The following is a 20,318-nucleotide window of genomic DNA, read 5'->3' on the forward strand; positions in this document are numbered from 1 at the left end:
CGCAGCGCCCGTTGCAGACTTCCAGGTTTCGAGCGGTAGACGCGGCCACCTCATGCCGACCTCCTGGAAGTCCCCGTCGGCCTCGCTCGCGGGTCGGTCCCGCTGATTTTTCTACCTTCTTAATAAAAAAAATCTTTTTTTTTTTATGGCATTTTCGGAAGCCCCAAGCCCACCTGGAGTTGCACGAGCAAGGCCACGTCGGCGACTCCTTCCGAAAGCGGCCGGGAGCCAGCTCCGTGTATGAGCGGTGTGTGCCTGCCTATTGCAGCCGTGGAGGGATAGAGGAGCCATGGGGAAGCTGTGCCAGCCCGGGGGCAGCCCTGTAGGAGCTCCACAGCGCCCGCGGCGAGTCCCGCCGTGTCCACCCGGCTGCCAAGCACTTCCGGTCCGCGAGTGATGCATGACAGCGGCCGGGAGCCAGCTCCGCCTATTAGCGGCGGTGTGCCTGCCTTCTGCACCCGTGGGGGGATAGAGGGGCCCCGTGGGAGCTGCTGCATGCCGGCAGCTTCCTTGTGGGAGCTCCACAGCGCCCGCGGTCCTCGGCGGACTTCCAGGGCAAGAGCGGTATGAGCGGCCACCTCATGCCGACCTCCTGGAAGTCCCCGTCGGCTTAGCTCGCGGGTCGGTCCCGCTGTGTTTTTTTTTACCTTCTTAATAAAAAAATCTTTTTTTTTTTATGGTACTTTCGGAAGCCTCAAGCCCACCTGCAGTTGCACGAGCAAGGCCACCTCGGTGACTCCTACCGAAAGCGGCCGGGAGCCATCTCCGTGTACGAGCGGCGTGTGCGGCGTGTGCCTGCCTATTGCACCCGTGGGGGGATAGAGGAGCCTTGGGGAAACTGTGCCAGCCCGGGGGCAGCCCTGTAGGAGCTCCACAGCGCCCGCGGCGAGTCCCGCCGTGTCCACCCGGCTGCCAAGCACTTCCGGTCCGCGAGTGATGCATGACAGCGGCCGGGAGCCAGCTCCGCCTATTAGCGGCGGTGTGCCTGCCTTCTGCACCCGTGGGGGGATAGAGGGGCCCCGTGGGAGCTGCTGCATGCCGGCAGCTTCCTTGTGGGAGCTCCACAGCGCCCGCGGTCCTCGGCGGACTTCCAGGGCAAGAGCGGTATGAGCGGCCACCTCATGCCGACCTCCTGGAAGTCCCCGTCGGCTTAGCTCGCGGGTCGGTCCCGCTGTTTTTTTTTTTACCTTCTTAATAAAAAAATCTTTTTTTTTTTATGGTACTTTCGGAAGCCTCAAGCCCACCTGCAGTTGCACGAGCAAGGCCACCTCGGTGACTCCTACCGAAAGCGGCCGGGAGCCATCTCCGTGTACGAGCGGCGTGTGCGGCGTGTGCCTGCCTATTGCACCCGTGGGGGGATAGAGGAGCCTTGGGGAAGCTGTGCCAGCCCGGGGGCAGCCCTGTAGGAGCTCCACAGCGCCCGCGGCGAGTCCCGCCGTGTCCACCCGGCTGCCAAGCACTTCCGGTCCGCGAGTGATGCATGACAGCGGCCGGGAGCCAGCTCCGCCTATTAGCGGCGGTGTGCCTGCCTTCTGCACCCGTGGGGGGATAGAGGGGCCCCGTGGGAGCTGCTGCATGCCGGCAGCTTCCTTGTGGGAGCTCCACAGCGCCCGCGGTCCTCGGCGGACTTCCAGGGCAAGAGCGGTATGAGCGGCCACCTCATGCCGACCTCCTGGAAGTCCCCGTCGGCTTAGCTCGCGGGTCGGTCCCGCTGTTTTTTTTTTTACCTTCTTAATAAAAAAATCTTTTTTTTTTTATGGTACTTTCGGAAGCCTCAAGCCCACCTGCAGTTGCACGAGCAAGGCCACCTCGGTGACTCCTACCGAAAGCGGCCGGGAGCCATCTCCGTGTACGAGCGGCGTGTGCGGCGTGTGCCTGCCTATTGCACCCGTGGGGGGATAGAGGAGCCTTGGGGAAGCTGTGCCAGCCCGGGGGCAGCCCTGTAGGAGCTCCACAGCGCCCGCGGCGAGTCCCGCCGTGTCCACCCGGCTGCCAAGCACTTCCGGTCCGCGAGTGATGCATGACAGCGGCCGGGAGCCAGCTCCGCCTATTAGCGGCGGTGTGCCTGCCTTCTGCACCCGTGGGGGGATAGAGGGGCCCCGTGGGAGCTGCTGCATGCCGGCAGCTTCCTTGTGGGAGCTCCACAGCGCCCGCGGTCCTCGGCGGACTTCCAGGGCAAGAGCGGTATGAGCGGCCACCTCATGCCGACCTCCTGGAAGTCCCCGTCGGCTTAGCTCGCGGGTCGGTCCCGCTGTTTTTTTTTTTACCTTCTTAATAAAAAAATCTTTTTTTTTTTTATGGTACTTTCGGAAGCCTCAAGCCCACCTGCAGTTGCACGAGCAAGGCCACCTCGGTGACTCCTACCGAAAGCGGCCGGGAGCCATCTCCGTGTACGAGCGGCATGTGCGGCGTGTGCCTGCCTATTGCACCCGTGGGGGGATAGAGGAGCCTTGGGGAAGCTGTGCCAGCCCGGGGGCAGCCCTGTAGGAGCTCCACAGCGCCCGCGGCGAGTCCCGCCGTGTCCACCCGGCTGCCAAGCACTTCCGGTCCGCGAGTGATGCATGACAGCGGCCGGGAGCCAGCTCCGCCTATTAGCGGCGGTGTGCCTGCCTTCTGCACCCGTGGGGGGATAGAGGGGCCCCGTGGGAGCTGCTGCATGCCGGCAGCTTCCTTGTGGGAGCTCCACAGCGCCCGCGGTCCTCGGCGGACTTCCAGGGCAAGAGCGGTATGAGCGGCCACCTCATGCCGACCTCCTGGAAGTCCCCGTCGGCTTAGCTCGCGGGTCGGTCCCGCTGTTTTTTTTTTTACCTTCTTAATAAAAAAATCTTTTTTTTTTTATGGTACTTTCGGAAGCCTCAAGCCCACCTGCAGTTGCACGAGCAAGGCCACCTCGGTGACTCCTACCGAAAGCGGCCGGGAGCCATCTCCGTGTACGAGCGGCGTGTGCGGCGTGTGCCTGCCTATTGCACCCGTGGGGGGATAGAGGAGCCTTGGGGAAGCTGTGCCAGCCCGGGGGCAGCCCTGTAGGAGCTCCACAGCGCCCGCGGCGAGTCCCGCCGTGTCCACCCGGCTGCCAAGCACTTCCGGTCCGCGAGTGATGCATGACAGCGGCCGGGAGCCAGCTCCGCCTATTAGCGGCGGTGTGCCTGCCTTCTGCACCCGTGGGGGGATAGAGGGGCCCCGTGGGAGCTTGTGGATGCCGGCAGCTTCCTTGTGGGAGCTCCACAGCGCCCGCGGCGAGTCCCGTAGTTCACCCGCCCGACAAGCACTTCCGGCCCGCGGCGGACTTCCAGGGCTCAAGCGGTAGGCACGGCCACCTCATGCCGACCTCCTGGAACTCCCCCTCGGCCTCGCTCGCGTGTCTGTCTTCATTCACGTTTTGGAGGAAAAACCCTATGAGGTTTTTATTTTGGCCTTCAGCCAAGCAGCAGTTCCAGGAGGCCGGGCATTTTGGCACCTCCCACCGGTGTAATTGGCGAGGTGACACTTTTAGGGGTGTGAATATCTCCTACGCCTGAAATACTGTGAGAGGGAGAACTTGCTCCGCCTCCCAAGTCCAACACTTCTAGGACGAGAGGAGGGCGGGAGGCGTTCCCGGCTTAGGCCGAATGCTGCTTCCACGGCGATAGCGGCACCAAGCCGCCCTCTCACGCCGCTGCCCTGGATGTCCCCGTCGGCCTCGCTCGCTGGTCGGGTCCGGTGTTTTTTTACCTTCTTAATAAAATTTATTTTTTTTTTTTATGTTATTTCCTGAAGCCCCAAGCCCACCTGCAGTTGCACGAGCAAGGCCACCTCGGCAACTCCTACCGAAAGCCGTGAACGAGGAAGTACAAACGGGAGCTGCTCCCGTTCCAAGCCGAGAAGGACTTCCATGGTGTGACCGGTAGGTAGTGGCACCTCCTGCCGTCCTCCTGGAAGTCCCCGTCGGCCTGGCTCACGGCTCGGTCCCGCTGTGTGTTTTACCTTCATAATAAAAAACACTTTTTTTTTATGGTATTTTCTGAAGTCCCAAGCCCACCTGCAGTTGCACGAGCAAGGCCACCTCGGCAACTCCTACCGAAAGCCGTGAACGAGGAAGTACAAACGGGAGCTGCTCCCGTTCCAAGCCGAGAAGGACTTCCATGGTGTGACCGGTAGGTAGTGGCACCTCCTGCCGTCCTCCTGGAAGTCCCCGTCGGCCTGGCTCGCGGCTCGGTCCCGCTGTGTGTTTTACCTTCATAATAAAAAACACTTTGGTGCATTCTTTCTGGAGTCCCAGGCCGACCAGCAGTTGTAGGAGCTTGGCCACGTTGGCGAGTCCAACCGAGAGTACCGTGAAGGAGGACGTGCTGCACGTTCTAGCGGGAGCTGCACCTGGTCCAACCCGAGAAGGACTTCCATGGTGTGACCGGTATGTAGTGGCACGTCATGCCGGCCTCCTGGAAGTCCCCGTCGGCCTCGCTCGCAGGTCTGTCTTCATTGACGTTTTGGAGAAAAAACCCTATGAGGTTTTTATTTTGGGCCTCAGCCGGGCAGCAGTTCCATGAGCCCGGGTACTTTGGCACCTTACCCCGGTGTATTTGAGGTGGTGACACTTTTAGGGGTGTGAATATCTCCTTCACCTGAAATCCTGTGAGAGGGCATCTAGGTTTTGAGTTCCAAGTCCCAACGGTTCTTCCTAGCGGGAAGTCCTAACCGTTCGTGGCCGAGAGTGACTTCCAGGGTTTGAGCAATAGGTACCGGCCCGCCCTCTCACGGTGCCTCCTGGAAGTTCCCGTCGGCCTTGCTCGCTGGTCGGTCCGCTGCACCTGAACTTCCACGAAAGAACTTTGATGCATTCTTTCTGGAGTCCCAGGCCGACCAGCAGTTGCAGGAGCTCGGCCACCTTGGCGACTCCAACCGAACACCTTGAAGGAGGACGTGCTGCACGTTCTAGCGGGAGCTGCACCTGGTTCAAACCGAGAAGGACTTCCATGGTGTCACCGGTATGTAGTGGCACGTCATGCCGGCCTCCTGGAAGTCCCCGTCGGCCTCGTTCGCTGGTCGGTCCGCTGCACCTGACTTTCCATGAAAGAACTGTGGTGCATTCTTTCTGAAGTCCCAGGCCGACCAGCAGTTGCAGGAGCTCGGCCACGGTGGTGAGTCCAACCGAGTACTGTGAAGGAGGACGTGCTGCACGTTCTAGCGGGAGCTATACCTGGTTCAACCCGAGAAGGACTTCCATGGTGTGACCGGTATGTAGTGGCACGTCATGCCGGCCTCCTGGAAGTCCCCGTCGGCCTCGCTCGCAGGTCTGTCTTCATTGACGTTTTGGAGGAAAAACCCTATGAGGTTTTTATTTTGGGCTTCAGCCGGGCAGCAGTTCCAGGAGCCCGGGTAAGTTGGCACCTTACCCCGGTGTATTTGAGGTGGTGACACTTTTAGGGGAGCGAATATCTCCTTCACCTGAAAACCTGTGAGAGGGCATTTCTGCTCCGCGTTCCAAGTCCCTACGGTTCTTCCTAGCGGGAAGTCCTAACCGTTTGTGGCCGAGAAGGACTACCATGGTGTGACCGGTATGTAGTGGCACGTCATGCCGGCCTCCTGGAAGTCCCCGTCGGCCTCGTTGGCTGGTCGGTCCGGTGCACCTTGACTTCCACGAAAGAACTTTGGTGCATTCTTTCTGGAGTCCCAGGCCGACCAGCAGTTGTAGGAGCTCGGCCACGTTGGCGACTCCAATCGAGAGTACCGTGAAGGAGGACGTGCTGCACGTTCTAGCGGGAGCTGCACCTGGTCCAACCCGAGAAGGACTTCCATGGTGTGACCGGTATGTAGTGGCACGTCATGCCGGCCTCCTGGAAGTCCCCGTCGGCCTCGCTGGCAGGTCTGTCTTCATTGACGTTTTGGAGGAAAAACCCTATGAGGTTTTTATTTTGGGCTTCAGCCGGGCAGCAGTTCCAGGAGCCCGGGTACTTTGGCACCTTACCCCGGTGTATTTGAGGTGGTGACACTTTTAGGGGTGTGAATATCTCCTTCACCTGAAATCCTGTGAGAGGGCATTTAGGTTTTGAGTTCCAAGTCCCAACGGTTCTTCCTAGCGGGAAGTCCTAACCGTTCGTGGCCGAGAGTGACTTCCAGGGTGTGAGCGATAGGCACCGGCCCTCTCATGGTGTCTCCTGGAAGTCCCCGTCTGCCTCGTTGGCTGGTCGGTCCGCTGCACCTGAACTTCCACGAAAGAACTTTGGTGCATTCTTTCTGGAGTCCCAGGCCGACCAGCAGTTGTAGGAGCTCGGCCACGTTGGCGACTCCAATCGAGAGTACCGTGAAGGAGGACGTGCTGCACGTTCTAGCGGGAGCTGCACCTGGTCCAACCCGAGAAGGACTTCCATGGTGTGACCGGTATGTAGTGGCACGTCATGCCGGCCTCCTGGAAGTCCCCGTCGGCCTCGCTGGCAGGTCTGTCTTCATTGACGTTTTGGAGGAAAAACCTTATGAGGTTTTTATTTTGGGCTTCAGCCGGGCAGCAGTTCCAGGAGCCCGGGTACTTTGGCACCTTACCCCGGTGTATTTGAGGTGGTGACACTTTTAGGGGTGTGAATATCTCCTTCACCTGAAATCCTGTGAGAGGGCATTTAGGTTTTGAGTTCCAAGTCCCAACGGTTCTTCCTAGCGGGAAGTCCTAACCGTTCGTGGCCGAGAGTGACTTCCAGGGTGTGAGCGATAGGCACCGGCCCTCTCATGGTGTCTCCTGGAAGTCCCCGTCGGCCTCGTTGGCTGGTCGGTCCGCTGCACCTGAACTTCCACGAAAGAACTTTGGTGCATTTTTCTGGAGTCCCAGGCCGACCAGCAGTTGTAGGAGCTCGGCCACGTTGGCGACTCCAATCGAGAGTACCGTGAAGGAGGACGTGCTGCACGTTCTAGCGGGAGCTGCACCTGGTCCAACCCGAGAAGGACTTCCATGGTGTGACCGGTATGTAGTGGCACGTCATGCCGGCCTCCTGGAAGTCCCCGTCGGCCTCGCTGGCAGGTCTGTCTTCATTGACGTTTTGGAGGAAAAACCCTATGAGGTTTTTATTTTGGGCTTCAGCCGGGCAGCAGTTCCAGGAGCCCGGGTACTTTGGCACCTTACCCCGGTGTATTTGAGGTGGTGACACTTTTAGGGGTGTGAATATCTCCTTCACCTGAAATCCTGTGAGAGGGCATTTAGGTTTTGAGTTCCAAGTCCCAACGGTTCTTCCTAGCGGGAAGTCCTAACCGTTTGTGGCCGAGAGTGACTTCCAGGGTGTGAGCGATAGGCACCGGCCCTCTCATGGTGTCTCCTGGAAGTCCCCGTCGGCCTCGTTGGCTGGTCGGTCCGCTGCACCTGAACTTCCACGAAAGAACTTTGGTGCATTCTTTCTGGAGTCCCAGGCCGACCAGCAGTTGTAGGAGCTCGGCCACGTTGGCGACTCCAATCGAGAGTACCGTGAAGGAGGACGTGCTGCACGTTCTAGCGGGAGCTGCACCTGGTCCAACCCGAGAAGGACTTCCATGGTGTGACCGGTATGTAGTGGCACGTCATGCCGGCCTCCTGGAAGTCCCCGTCGGCCTCGCTGGCAGGTCTGTCTTCATTGACGTTTTGGAGGAAAAACCCTATGAGGTTTTTATTTTGGGCTTCAGCCGGGCAGCAGTTCCAGGAGCCCGGGTACTTTGGCACCTTACCCCGGTGTATTTGAGGTGGTGACACTTTTAGGGGTGTGAATATCTCCTTCACCTGAAATCCTGTGAGAGGGCATTTAGGTTTTGAGTTCCAAGTCCCAACGGTTCTTCCTAGCGGGAAGTCCTAACCGTTCGTGGCCGAGAGTGACTTCCAGGGTGTGAGCGATAGGCACCGGCCCTCTCATGGTGTCTCCTGGAAGTCCCCGTCGGCCTCGTTGGCTGGTCGGTCCGCTGCACCTGAACTTCCACGAAAGAACTTTGGTGCATTCTTTCTGGAGTCCCAGGCCGACCAGCAGTTGTAGGAGCTCGGCCACGTTGGCGACTCCAATCGAGAGTACCGTGAAGGAGGACGTGCTGCACGTTCTAGCGGGAGCTGCACCTGGTCCAACCCGAGAAGGACTTCCATGGTGTGACCGGTATGTAGTGGCACGTCATGCCGGCCTCCTGGAAGTCCCCGTCGGCCTCGCTGGCAGGTCTGTCTTCATTGACGTTTTGGAGGAAAAACCCTATGAGGTTTTTATTTTGGGCTTCAGCCGGGCAGCAGTTCCAGGAGCCCGGGTAAGTTGGCACCTTACCCCGGTGTATTTGAGGTGGTGACACTTTTAGGGGTGCGAATATCTCCTTCACCTGAAATCCTGTGAGAGGGCATTTCTGCTCCGCGTTCCATGTCCCTACGGTTCTTCCTAGCGGGAAGTCCTAACCGTTTGTGGCCGAGAAGGACTTCCATGGTGTGACCGGTATGTAGTGGCACGTCATGCCGGCCTCCTGGAAGTCCCCGTCGGCCTCGTTGGCTGGTCGGTCCGGTGCACCTGGACTTCCACGAAAGAACTTTGGTGCATTCTTTCTGGAGTCCCAGGCCGACCAGCAGTTGTAGGAGCTCGGCCACGTTGGCGAGTCCAACCGAGAGTACCGTGAAGGAGGACGTGCTGCACGTTCTAGCGGGAGCTGCACCTGGTCCAACCCGAGAAGGACTTCCATGGTGTGACCGGTATGTAGTGGCACGTCATGCCGGCCTCCTGGAAGTCCCCGTCGGCCTCGCTGGCAGGTCTGTCTTCATTGACGTTTTGGAGGAAAAACCCTATGAGGTTTTTATTTTGGGCTTCAGCCGGGCAGCAGTTCCAGGAGCCCGGGTAAGTTGGCACCTTACCCCGGTGTATTTGAGGTGGTGACACTTTTAGGGGTGCGAATATCTCCTTCACCTGAAATCCTGTGAGAGGGCATTTCTGCTCCGCGTTCCAAGTCCCTACGGTTCTTCCTAGCGGGAAGTCCTAACCGTTTGTGGCCGAGAAGGACTTCCATGGTGTGACCGGTATGTAGTGGCACGTCATGCCGGCCTCCTGGAAGTCCCCGTCGGCCTCGTTGGCTGGTCGGTCCGGTGCACCTGGACTTCCACGAAAGAACTTTGGTGCATTCTTTCTGGAGTCCCAGGCCGACCAGCAGTTGTAGGAGCTTGGCCACGTTGGCGAGTCCAACCGAGAGTACCGTGAAGGAGGACGTGCTGCACGTTCTAGCGGGAGCTGCACCTGGTCCAACCCGAGAAGGACTTCCATGGTGTGACCGGTATGTAGTGGCACGTCATGCCGGCCTCCTGGAAGTCCCCGTCGGCCTCGCTGGCAGGTCTGTCTTCATTGACGTTTTGGAGGAAAAACCCTATGAGGTTTTTATTTTGGGCTTCAGCCGGGCAGCAGTTCCAGGAGCCCGGGTAAGTTGGCACCTTACCCCGGTGTATTTGAGGTGGTGACACTTTTAGGGGTGCGAATATCTCCTTCACCTGAAATCCTGTGAGAGGGCATTTTGGTTTCGTGTTCCAAGTCCCTACGGTTCTTCCTAGCGGGAAGTCCTAACCGTTCGTGGCCGAGAGTGACTTCCAGGGTGTGAGCGATAGGCACCGGCCCTCTCATGGTGTCTCCTGGAAGTCCCCGTCGGCCTCGTCCACCTGTCGTTAAGCTGTGAGAGGAGCACGTGCTCCCGCGCCGTTTGAGTCTTTGGAATTTGTCCAAGACTCCTCAGATCGATCTGGCTCCCCGCGACCCGGCGGCGGAGGGACCACTCGCTCGGCAGTGCTTTGGAGCCCTGTCGGTTACGGCGAGCGCGTCTTCCTCCCACACCGTCCGGGTCTGTTTCGCCCCCGGCCACCTACGGCCGGTGTCCCAAAAAGCCCGGCGGTCCTGCTAAGGCGGGCGCCGGTACCTCTCGCTCCCGCGAGGTGCGTTTGCTCAGTGCTGCTTCTATCACTCTAAAAGGCGTCCGAGAGTGCGCTGGTGTCGCCGGAGCCCGAGGCGCGAGAGAAAGCATTAAACGACGGGGAGGCAGTGACCGCCCCCGTATGTCCGCTGCTCGCAAGGGCCTCTCTAGCCGAGGTGCTCCCAGGCGCACCCGCGCATGGGGCACGGTTGTTTCTCGCAAGTAGTCCAAAGCCGTCTTCCGCCTCGCCCGAGGCTGGAAGTGTCGGCGTGGCTCCCGCATGCAAGCCACACGCGGCTCCACGGTGGCTTCCCTCCCCCCCTCTCCGGAGGGGGGCGGCCCCATCCCATGTGGAGCCGCTAAGCCGCCGGGAAAGCGGCCTCGGTTCCCCGTGGGCGACAAAGGCGTCCTCCTCGGCACTTTGCGAGCTGGGCCGCCGGAGAGAGCAGTTAACCCGGATTGTCGAGGTTGTCGTTGCCTTTGTCCCATATTACCTAAGCCTGGTCCTTGTTACCTTACTGGTAAGGGTTAGGGACGCTGAGCGCGCTCCATCTTCTCGGCTCTATGTTGGGCTCTCTCTAAACAGGTCCTCGACTTAAGACCGACCGGTCTTCGTAGGCATCCTTCATCTCGGCAGGTTGCGAGCTGGGCCGCCGGTGAGAGCAGTTAACCCGGATTGTCGAGGTTGCCGTTGCCTTTGTCCCATATTATCTAAGCCTGGTCCTTGATACCTTACTGGTAAGGGTTAGGGACGCTGAGCGCGCTCCATCTTCTCGGCTCTATGTTGGGCTCTCTCTAAACAGGTCCTCGACTTACGATTCTGCCCCGACCGACCGGTCTTCGTAGGCGTCCTCCATCTCGGCAGCTTGCGAGCTGGGCCGCCGGTGAGAGCAGTTAACCCGGATTGTCGAGGTTGCCGTTGCCTTTGTCCCATATTACCTAAGCCTGGTCCTTGATACCTTACTGGTAAGGGTTAGGGACGCTGAGCGCGCTCCATCTTCTCGGCTCTATGTTGGGCTCTCTCTAAACAGGTCCTCGACTTACGATTCTGCCCCGACCGACCGACCGGTCTTCGTAGGCGTCCTCCATCTCGGCAGCTTGCGAGCTGGGCCGCCGGTGAGAGCAGTTAACCCGGATTGTCGAGGTTGCCGTTGCCTTTGTCCCATATTACCTAAGCCTGGTCCTTGTTACCTTACTGGTAAGGGTTAGGGACGCTGAGCGCGCTCCATCTTCTCGGCTCTATGTTGGGCTCTCTCTAAACAGGTCCTCGACTTACGATGCTGCCCCGACCGACCGACCGGTCTTCGTAGGCTTCCTCCATCTCGGCAGGTTGCGAGCTGGGCCGCGGTGAGAGTATGTAGCCCGGACTGTCCTGAAGCGTCACAGTGGCATATTGAACACCCCGGTTGACTTACATTTATGTGGTCGCGAAACCTGGTTGCGGTCTCAGTGCCAATCTGTGTCCAACAACGGGGCTCTTGGTTGCTCTCTTTCCATGTGTCCTCGAATGTCTTCCGATGCCTTGGAAGGGTCGGTTGTTTGAAGGCATCCTCCTCGGCAGGTTGAGAGCTGGCCCGCGGTGAGAGTATGTAGCCCGGACTGTCCTGAAGCGTCACAGTGGCATATTGAACACCCCGGTTGACTTACATTTATGTGGTCGCGAAACCTGGTTGTGGTCTCAGTGCCAATCTGCGTCCAACAACGGGGCTCTTTGTTGCTCTCTTTCCATGTGTCCTCGACTGTCTTCCGATGCCTTGGAAGGGTCGGTCGGTTGTTTGAAGGCATCCTCCTCCTCGGCAGGTTGAGAGCTGGCCCGCGGTGAGAGTATGTAGCCCGGACTGTCCTGAAGCGTCACAGTGGCATATTGAACACCCCGGTTGACTTACATTTATGTGGTCGCGAAACCTGGTTGCGGTCTCAGTGCCAATCTGCGTCCAACAACGGGGCTCTTGGTTGCTCTCTTTCCATGTGTCCTCGACTGTCTTCCGATGCCTTGGAAGGGGGGTCGGTTGTTTGAAGGTGTCCTCCTGCTCGGCAGGTTTCGAGCTGGGCCGTCGGTGAGAGCAGGTAGCCGGGATTGTCCTGGGGCGCGTCGTAGCAGTTATGCCAACCCATGTCCTGCAGACCTGGGCCGCTTCCGAGCGGTGACCAGGTTGTACCGGTACCAAGTTGGCAGCCAGCTGCGACCTCCCGCGGGGCTCTTGGTTGACCTATTCTCTGCAAAGGTCCTGGACTTTCTCTGCTGCCTTGGAAAGTCGTCTTGTCCCCCTGGCACTGCGAGGCCGCCCACCTCCCGAGCGCAATAAATGAAGGTAGTCTCAGCACTTCGATGGAAGGGGGGACTACCTGGTTGATCCTGCCAGTAGCATATGCTTGTCTCCAAGATTAAGCCATGCACGTGTAAGTACACACGGCCGGTACAGTGAAACTGCGAATGGCTCATTAAATCAGTTATGGTTCCTTTGATCGCTCCAACCGTTACTTGGATAACTGTGGTAATTCTAGAGCTAATACATGCCTACGAGCGCTGACCACCCGGAACGCGTGCATTTATAGGACCAAAACCAATCCGAGGGCTTGGGCGGTGGGGTCGGGCTCCGGCCCTCCCTACGCTCTCCCCGGCCGCTCTGGTGACTCTAGATAACCTCGGGCCGATCGCACGTCCCCGTGACGGCGACGATACATTCGGACGTCTGCCCTATCAACTTTCGATGGTACTTTTTGCGCCTACCATGGTGACCACGGGTAACGGGGAATCAGGGTTCGATTCCGGAGAGGGAGCCTGAGAAACGGCTACCACATCCAAGGAAGGCAGCAGGCGCGCAAATTACCCACTCCCGACCCGGGGAGGTAGTGACAAAAAATAACAATACAGGACTCTTTCGAGGCTCTGTAATTGGAATGAGTACACTTTAAATCCTTTAACGAGGATCCATTGGAGGGCAAGACTGGTGCCAGCAGCCACGGGAAGAGGAGGAGTTTGTGTGTGCTGGTGTCAGAACAGGCTTGCTCCCTGAGGGGAGAGGTGTGTGAGCAGTGTGTGAGGTGCTTTCACATTTTGTAAGCCGAAAAACCCTTGCTGGATCCGGCTGGAGTTCCAGGCAGGGTCCCCACTCCTTTCCCAGGAGGAGTGGGGTCCTGGGGAGAGACCCCGGAGTCGGGGGTGAGTAAGGAGGAGGACACACTGGCCGCCGAAGCCGGGCGGGAGAGTGGCCGCAAGATGGAGGAGGCAGCCGGCATGCTACGACGGTCAGGGAGGATGTGCTTGAGGAGCGGCGGCTCCAATGAAGATTTGAGCCAGCACAGCCGCGGGGACGTGAAGGCTCTACTCGCCTTGGACACAGTGAGTCGGACTGGAGGAAGGACGGAGAGGCCCGCAGCGGCAGCCGGCGCAATGGCGGGAGCCGCTGCGGGAGTAAAGCTCGCGGCGGTGGATGCCGCCGGTGAAAGGAGTGACAAGGGAGAGAGCGGACGAGAGGTGCCGGGTATGTCAGAGACTGCCTGGTGCTCCGTGGTGTCGCACGGGGCAATAGGCGAAATCCTGGATATGGAGGACCTCGAGTACCGGCTCGAGGACTGGCCGGTATTAGCCCCAAGGGAGCCGCAACAGCAGTTCCGGCAAAGGGTAACGGCAGTTACGAGCCAGTACATGGCTTCAGAGGAGGAGAGACTGGCCCTGAAGCAGTCTCTTGCTGATCAACGGTATCGCGCGGATCACTGTTCAAAGAATAAAAGACCGGCAATTTCAAAGAAGATAAAGGAGCTGAAGGAGCGTATAAGCTTCCTGGAGACCAGGCTGGACTTGATTTTGCAGTCCTCGGGGAGTTTTCGCCAGAGACTGTTAAGATGGAAAAAGTCTCTGGGGAAAAGAGCATTGGAACAGGGCCAGGAATCGGCCCAGGAATCAGCCCAAGATGCAGGCCAAGAGGCAAGCGAGGAGTTAATCCCTGAGTCGGCCTCAATCAAGCAGGGAGGAAGCGAGGCACAGGTGTCTGAGTGCAGCCAGGTATCAGAGGGCAGCCTCCCTTGTGCACAGCGGGAGCGTGCTGTGAAGCCTGAATTGAAAGTGCGAGATGGAGCGAGGCACCGACCATCGGGTGTCCTCATGTCGCTGAGCAGTTCCGAGGGCTCAGGGGAATCGTGGTCGGAGTCGGAGGAGACCGGACGCAGTGGCGGTCCCGGGGGACTCCTGACGGCCAGGACTAGGCAGGTGCGGTCCCCACCGGTGAACTTCGGGGATTTCACATTCGGAGGGGATCCGGTGTCGGACGACCTGTCTAGCAAGGCCGAAAGGAGAAGGAGGCGGAAGGCAGAGAAGGCAGGTAAGACTCCAATCATGGAGGAGCGTCTTGTGTTTGTACCCCTTTGTAAGCCCGACGTACTCCCTGTCCCCCGGGATGCCATTGCAAACCCCTCTGGTCAGCCCACTCCTGATCCTGCAGTGGATCGGGGGTCTGACGGAGGGGAGATTATGTGTAGCCCTCCCGCTGGGCAGGTTCCGAAGATCAGTGGCACTGCTGCCGCCAGATCTAGTGGCGGTAGCAGTGCGGTGGCGAGACTGGCTGAGAGGCCGGACAGCTTGGTGGCAAATAAGAACGTAGTGCTCGGTCCCAAGCAGTTGGGCACGGGCGCTATGTGTATCCCCTTGGGGGAGAACAAGTTGGTGCCCAGAGTGGTGCTTTCCCCTGCAAAGTTGCGCCCGGTGGAGGAGGAAGCAACCAGGGAAACAAATTTTGACATTATGGCTGGCTCAGCAAGGGTGAAAGAGTCCTGCAGGCAGGAAAACGCGCCTGCAGGAAAAAACGCATGCAAAAACGCATGTGGTGTGAATGGGGGTGAAAAAAGTGAAAATTCAATTGTGATGGAAGATGGTGGGGGGAATGTTTCTGGGGAAGAAATAAAGGTGGGAGAGGGGTTGGGAGATGTAAATGGTGTAAATGGTGTGGATGGGGGTGTAAATGGTGTGGATGGGGGTGTAAATTGGGGTATGATTTTGAATGGGGGTGAGGAGCATATGGAATTACAGGAGGTGGATGCAGCTCCCGGAGATGGCCCGGAAGGGGGATTGATGGAGGTTAGCCCAAGGGGGGGCTCACTGGAAAGTGGGGCGCCTGTTGTCAAAGTGTCTACTGGGGCTCCGGGAGCTGTACAGGTGGGAAGGTCCTATGCTGCAGCCGCAGCGGGCCCGAGTGCCCCTTTGTCCGCGGGTGCCGTGCATGGTAACTTGCAACGGCGCCTTGCGGAGGCCCTAAGGAGAGGCGAGAGCTCTGTCCAAATAGGGGGTGAGCAGGTTGACCTGTCTTTCTGGTACGAGAAGTACGGACAGGCTGCCTTCCGAGAAAATCAAGGGAAGGGACCACCAGTGTTGTCTCTTCCGACAGGGGGACCCGGGGGTGTCCGCAGGAATGTGGCCCGTCTCCGGTGGGTCGGTAAGGAAGCTAGCCCCCCAAGATCTAGGGTTGTGGAGCTGCTCCTGGAGATGGGATTTAGGGCTAATGATATCTATGCCCTGATCCATCCCAACCTCGGTGTTCGATGTCAGCTTCATGACGGCAGAGGGGTTGGAATCCTTCTGGTCCCGTCATGAGCTGGCACGGGCATTGCCCCAGTGGCAGGGTTTCGCCGTTCAGGCCGTTTCAAGGCAGAGTGAGGTCATCAAGAGAGTGACCATTTTGACTAGTAATGAGTCACTCTCTTGCATTGATATAATGACCTGGGTGGAGAGGTATGGCGAGGTCAAAGGAATGCCCCAAAAAAATCGGGACGAGCACGGGATTTGGTCTGGTGCCTGGACCTTTTCCGTGAAGTTAAAGGTCCAGGGGAACTCGGTGTCCCACATGCCCTCCTCTGCTTTCTTGGGGAGGGACAGGATCCTGGTCTTTTACCAGGGGCAGCCGAAGGTCTGTCACAAGTGCGGCAGCCCCACACACTTTAGCGCACAGTGTAAGGAGAGGAGGTGTGCGCTGTGTGGGGCTTTGGGCCATCTTGCCGCCACTTGTAAGGACATTAGGTGTAACCTGTGCGGTGACCTAGGTCACCCCTTTAGCCGCTGTCCGCGCTCCTTCGCCAACCTGGTTTTCAACCCGGTGGCGCCTAGCCTTGCCAGTGGTAGTGGTCGTGGTGATGGTGTCGCTGGGGAGGGGGCTGGGGAGGATGGAGGGGTGATAGGGTCGAGGAAGGTAAGGACCCTGCCTCCTTCTAAAACGAAGAGGCAGGAGTGCCGCCGACTTGAGAGGGAGCAGGGGGGGCCCCAAAGCCATGGGGTTCAGTCTGCCGTCCCTCAGGAGGCTGGTATGTCTGCGGAGGCCCTTGGGGACGGTGGGGTAGAGGAAGAGATCAGGAGACTGGTGAGGAGGAGAGGAGAAGCCCCCTCTAGTGGGTCCTCGTACTATGGAAGTTTGGACGAGGACGAAGTGAGGGGGCAAGACAAAAGAGAGGACACTGGTAGGAAGACCCTATGCAAGACCAGGGCTCCTAAATTAAAAACATCCAAGACCGGCCAGATCCCAAAGGAGGGCTTGACTGGCTCCCCCCTGATAGGGCTCTCCAACCGGTACCAAGCCCTTCGGGAGGACATCTCCTCTTCGGAAGAAGAGGAGGGCGGGGGTGAGGTATCGGTGCGAAGGTCGGGTCCTTCGGGAGGTGCTGGACCCTCGAACCAGGTAGTAGGCCAAATGCCTGGGGAGGGGGTTGTCACGGCACTAGTGGACAAAGGGGGGGGTGGGGAAACGGGGATGGTGGCGGGGGTGGTGGCGGGGGATGGGAGTGTAAATATCGTTTGTAATGTTGTGGACTCACTCTCTCCTCTTTTGGTTCCAGAGATGAAAGACTTGGCTAAGGATATGGATCTCTCGGGTGTAAGTCTCAAGAGAGGCAACGAAGATTCCCCGGACCCAGATAGCGACGGGCTAACTGGGGGAGGGAAGAAGCTAGCGGTCGAACTCGATCACTCTTGATGGCGGTACCTACTCCGTTGACCCTGGCGAGTATTAATGTCGCCAGCATTAGGTCAGATGCGGCCAGATTCACGGCCTTTGATTTTCTCGGCCGGGTTGAGGCCGATGTTTTATTTTTGCAGGAGACCAGGGTGCCAGACCTGGCATCAGTGCATAAGGCCAGAAGGGAGTGGAGGCACGGGCCATCTTACTGGTCTCTTGCGGCCGAGCCGTATAGCGGAGTGGCTGTCCTTTTCAGGACAACAGAGGTAAAATGCCGACGAGTGATCGAGGTAGAAATGGGGAGGTGTCTGGTCTTGGACGTCTTCATGAAGGGGCAAGAGCTTAGGCTCATAAACATCTACGGTCCGCAAACCAAGTGGGACCGCAAATGCCTCTTTATGAAGATCAAGCCTTTTCTTTTTACCAGCCGTCAGGTGGTCTTTGGAGGAGACTTCAACACAGTTGTGAGGCAGAAGGACCGGAGGGGCTCCAAAGACAGGCTGGGTTATGACAGCGTCGCTTTAAATAGCATAGTTAGTGAGGCTCGTCTGGAGGATGTCCACATCAGGCACACCCCGGACCACAGTGGTTACACATACCATAGGGGTAGTCAGATTAGATCTAGAATAGACAGGTTTTATTTGAAGGGGGAGGCTGTCTTCTCGCCACTTGTGGTTGAGGAGGTAGAATTCTCCGATCACTGTTTAATTGTTTTTTCTTTGAACGTTGCAGAGACCCATCGGATGGGAAGGGGCTTTTGGAGATTGAATTCGGCACTCCTGGAAGAAGCGGAAGTCAGACAGTCCTTCGAGGATTTTCTGCAGAGCCAGGTACCTCTTTTGGGCCTTTGTAACAGTAAGTCAGAGTGGTGGGAGATGCTCAAGAAACGTGCGGCAAAATTCTTCCGCCAGCTTTCCAACTTTAGGAGCCTGGCCGGACACTGTCTGTACCAGGACCTAAGAAGGAAACTCGAGCAGCTTGTCTCGACAGGAGGTAGCCGCAAGGATATCTCCTGTGTGAAGTCCTTGCTTAAGAGGTGTCAGTATGATAGGCACACGTCCTTGGTTTTTGAGAGGGACTTCGGGAGGTATCGCTCGCCCGACCCTTACAAAAACTGTAGGATGTCAGTGGATTGCAAATATGTGGCAGGACTGATTGATAGTACGGGATCCCTGAACAGGTCCAAATCAGGGATCCTGGAGGTGGTCAGATCTTTCTACTCACACCTCTTGAGTAGGAAGGAACTAGATCGAGACAAAATGTCGGCTTTCCTGGCTGAAACCATTCCGGAGCCAAGGATAAGCCCCTCTCTTGGCGTTTTGACAGAGGAAATCAAGGAAGAGGAAGTAAAGAGGGCGATTGAAGGGTTAGCTCTTAAGAAATCGCCGGGACCGGATGGCTTAACGTCCGAGTTCTATAAGACCTTTGGGGAAGCTTTGATTCCCCTCTTGACTGGGGTTTTTAATGAGTGCCTATCCTCGGGCGCTCTGCCAAAGTCAATGGGTAGGTCAGCCTTGATCCTGCTGTCAAAGGGTAAAGATCCGTCCCGTATTGAGAACTGGCGTCCCATAGCGCTTCTCAATACGGACCGGAAGATTCTGGCAAAAGTACTGTTTAACAGGTTGGTCGAGTTTGCACCACAGCTCCTCTCGGGAGTCCAGCACTGCACTGTCCCAGGTCGAAGCACCTTTAGTGCTGTCCTGGGTGTCAGGGAGGCGGTGGAACAGGGCAGAGCTGGGCACTGGAAGGGGTACATGCTGTCTTTGGATCAGGCAAAAGCGTTTGACAGAGTTGATCATGAGTATCTCTGGTCCACCCTTTTGAGATACGGTCTGCCTGGGGGGTTTGTGAATTGGCTGAAAACATTGTACGCTGGGGCTGAGACTTTCCCACTGGTGAACGGTTGGGTTGGTCGTCCTTTCGTTGTGGACTCTGGTGTCCGTCAGGGTTGTCCTCTTAGCCCGCTGCTATACGTGTTCGCGATCGACCCCTTCCTTGTGAGGATTGATCGCGGGCCGTTGGTGGGTGTGAGGATGGACCTGGCGGTCGTGGAGTCTGCAGTAAGGACGATAGCGTATGCCGACGATGTCACTATCTTCGTCTCCTCGCAAGGGGAGGCGGAATGGGTGATGTCCGAGGTAGATCGCTACTCGGACGCGTCTGGGTCCAAGATCAATCTGGATAAGTGCGAAAGTCTCTGGTTGGGAGTGGGAGACGCAGATTTTTGTCTCCCAGACACCCTCCCTGTGCCCCAAGACACTGCAAAAGTTCTGGGCATAAATTTCGGCAGAGGTGACTATCCTACTCAAAATTGGGAGAGCAGACTGCAGATTGCCACCAAAAGGGTGAACCAGTGGAAAGGTTGGACTTTGACCTTCAGAGAAAGGATCAACTTGGGCAAAACATACCTGCTCCCATTGTTTATTTTTCTGGGCAGCATTTGTATCTTGCCAGAACCCTTCTGGACACGGGTCTACAGCCTGTTTTTCCAATTGTTATGGGGAAACAGGCTGAACCTAGTTAAGAGAGAGGTGACTTACCTAACAAGGAGACAAGGTGGGTTGGGTATGGTCAACCCGGTAGTGTTCCTAGTGAACACTTTTCTTAAATGTAATTTGGCAATCCTCTACAAAGAGAGGGCTCCTCTGTGGGTAGCTTCTTGCAAGGTGTGGTTTCAGCCTTTCTTCCAGGAATGGGAGAACGGAGGGCGAGTGAAGGATCTTCGATCGCAGCGGGGGCATCTCCCGGCTTACGTTGCCCCGGTTCTGAAGGTTGTCCGTCGATGGTGTCTGGGGAAGGATGAGGTGATCACGCTGCCGAGGAAACTCCTCGACATTAGGGTGATCGCCTCCTATTTCCAGGCATCCTTGGCCCTCAAGGACTGCCCAGGTAGGGATCTGAGGGAGGGACTGACGCTTTTGAATTCAAACAGGATCCCCCAGAAGTATTGGGACTTGACCTGGCGCTGCTTCCATGGTAAGTTATATGTGAGGGGAAACTTGAAGTACAGGAACTCTGATGAAAGGGATTGTCCCCGGGAGGAGTGTGGCGACACGCTGGAAAGCATGGAGCACTTCCTGCTTCAGTGTCCTCTCAATATAGAGGTATACAACCAGGTGGGGATCTCCATCGGGTGGCCAGAGATGGAGAGCCTCTCCTATGCCGAGTGGGCCTATGGGGCGTACAGAGAAGTTGGTGACAGGGACCGATGCACTTTATTTCTAGTTAGTGCAGTGGTCAGGTTCTACACGTGGAACGCGCGGTGTCTAGTTTCGACGGGAAGAAAGACCCTCCAAAGGGAAGAGGTATGTAGTAACATCCTTGGTGACCTGGTGAAGGTGCGCTCTTTGGAGTTTGAAAGGCTGGGAGCACGTAAGGCCTCCCGCTTATGGAGAGGCTTTTCTTTTAGCGTGCCCTAGCCGTTCAAGCTTCTTCCTGGTGTAGGGCTGTAGTTTCAATCACCCTAGCCTTTTTGTTTTATAAAGTGATATGGATGTTAAGGCTTGAGGACGCCGAACCTGCGCAACTCTTGAGACGGGG

Source organism: Rhinoderma darwinii, chromosome 1 (assembly GCF_050947455.1).
Source record: "Rhinoderma darwinii isolate aRhiDar2 chromosome 1, aRhiDar2.hap1, whole genome shotgun sequence".
NCBI classification, from domain to species: Eukaryota; Metazoa; Chordata; class Amphibia; order Anura; family Rhinodermatidae; genus Rhinoderma; species Rhinoderma darwinii.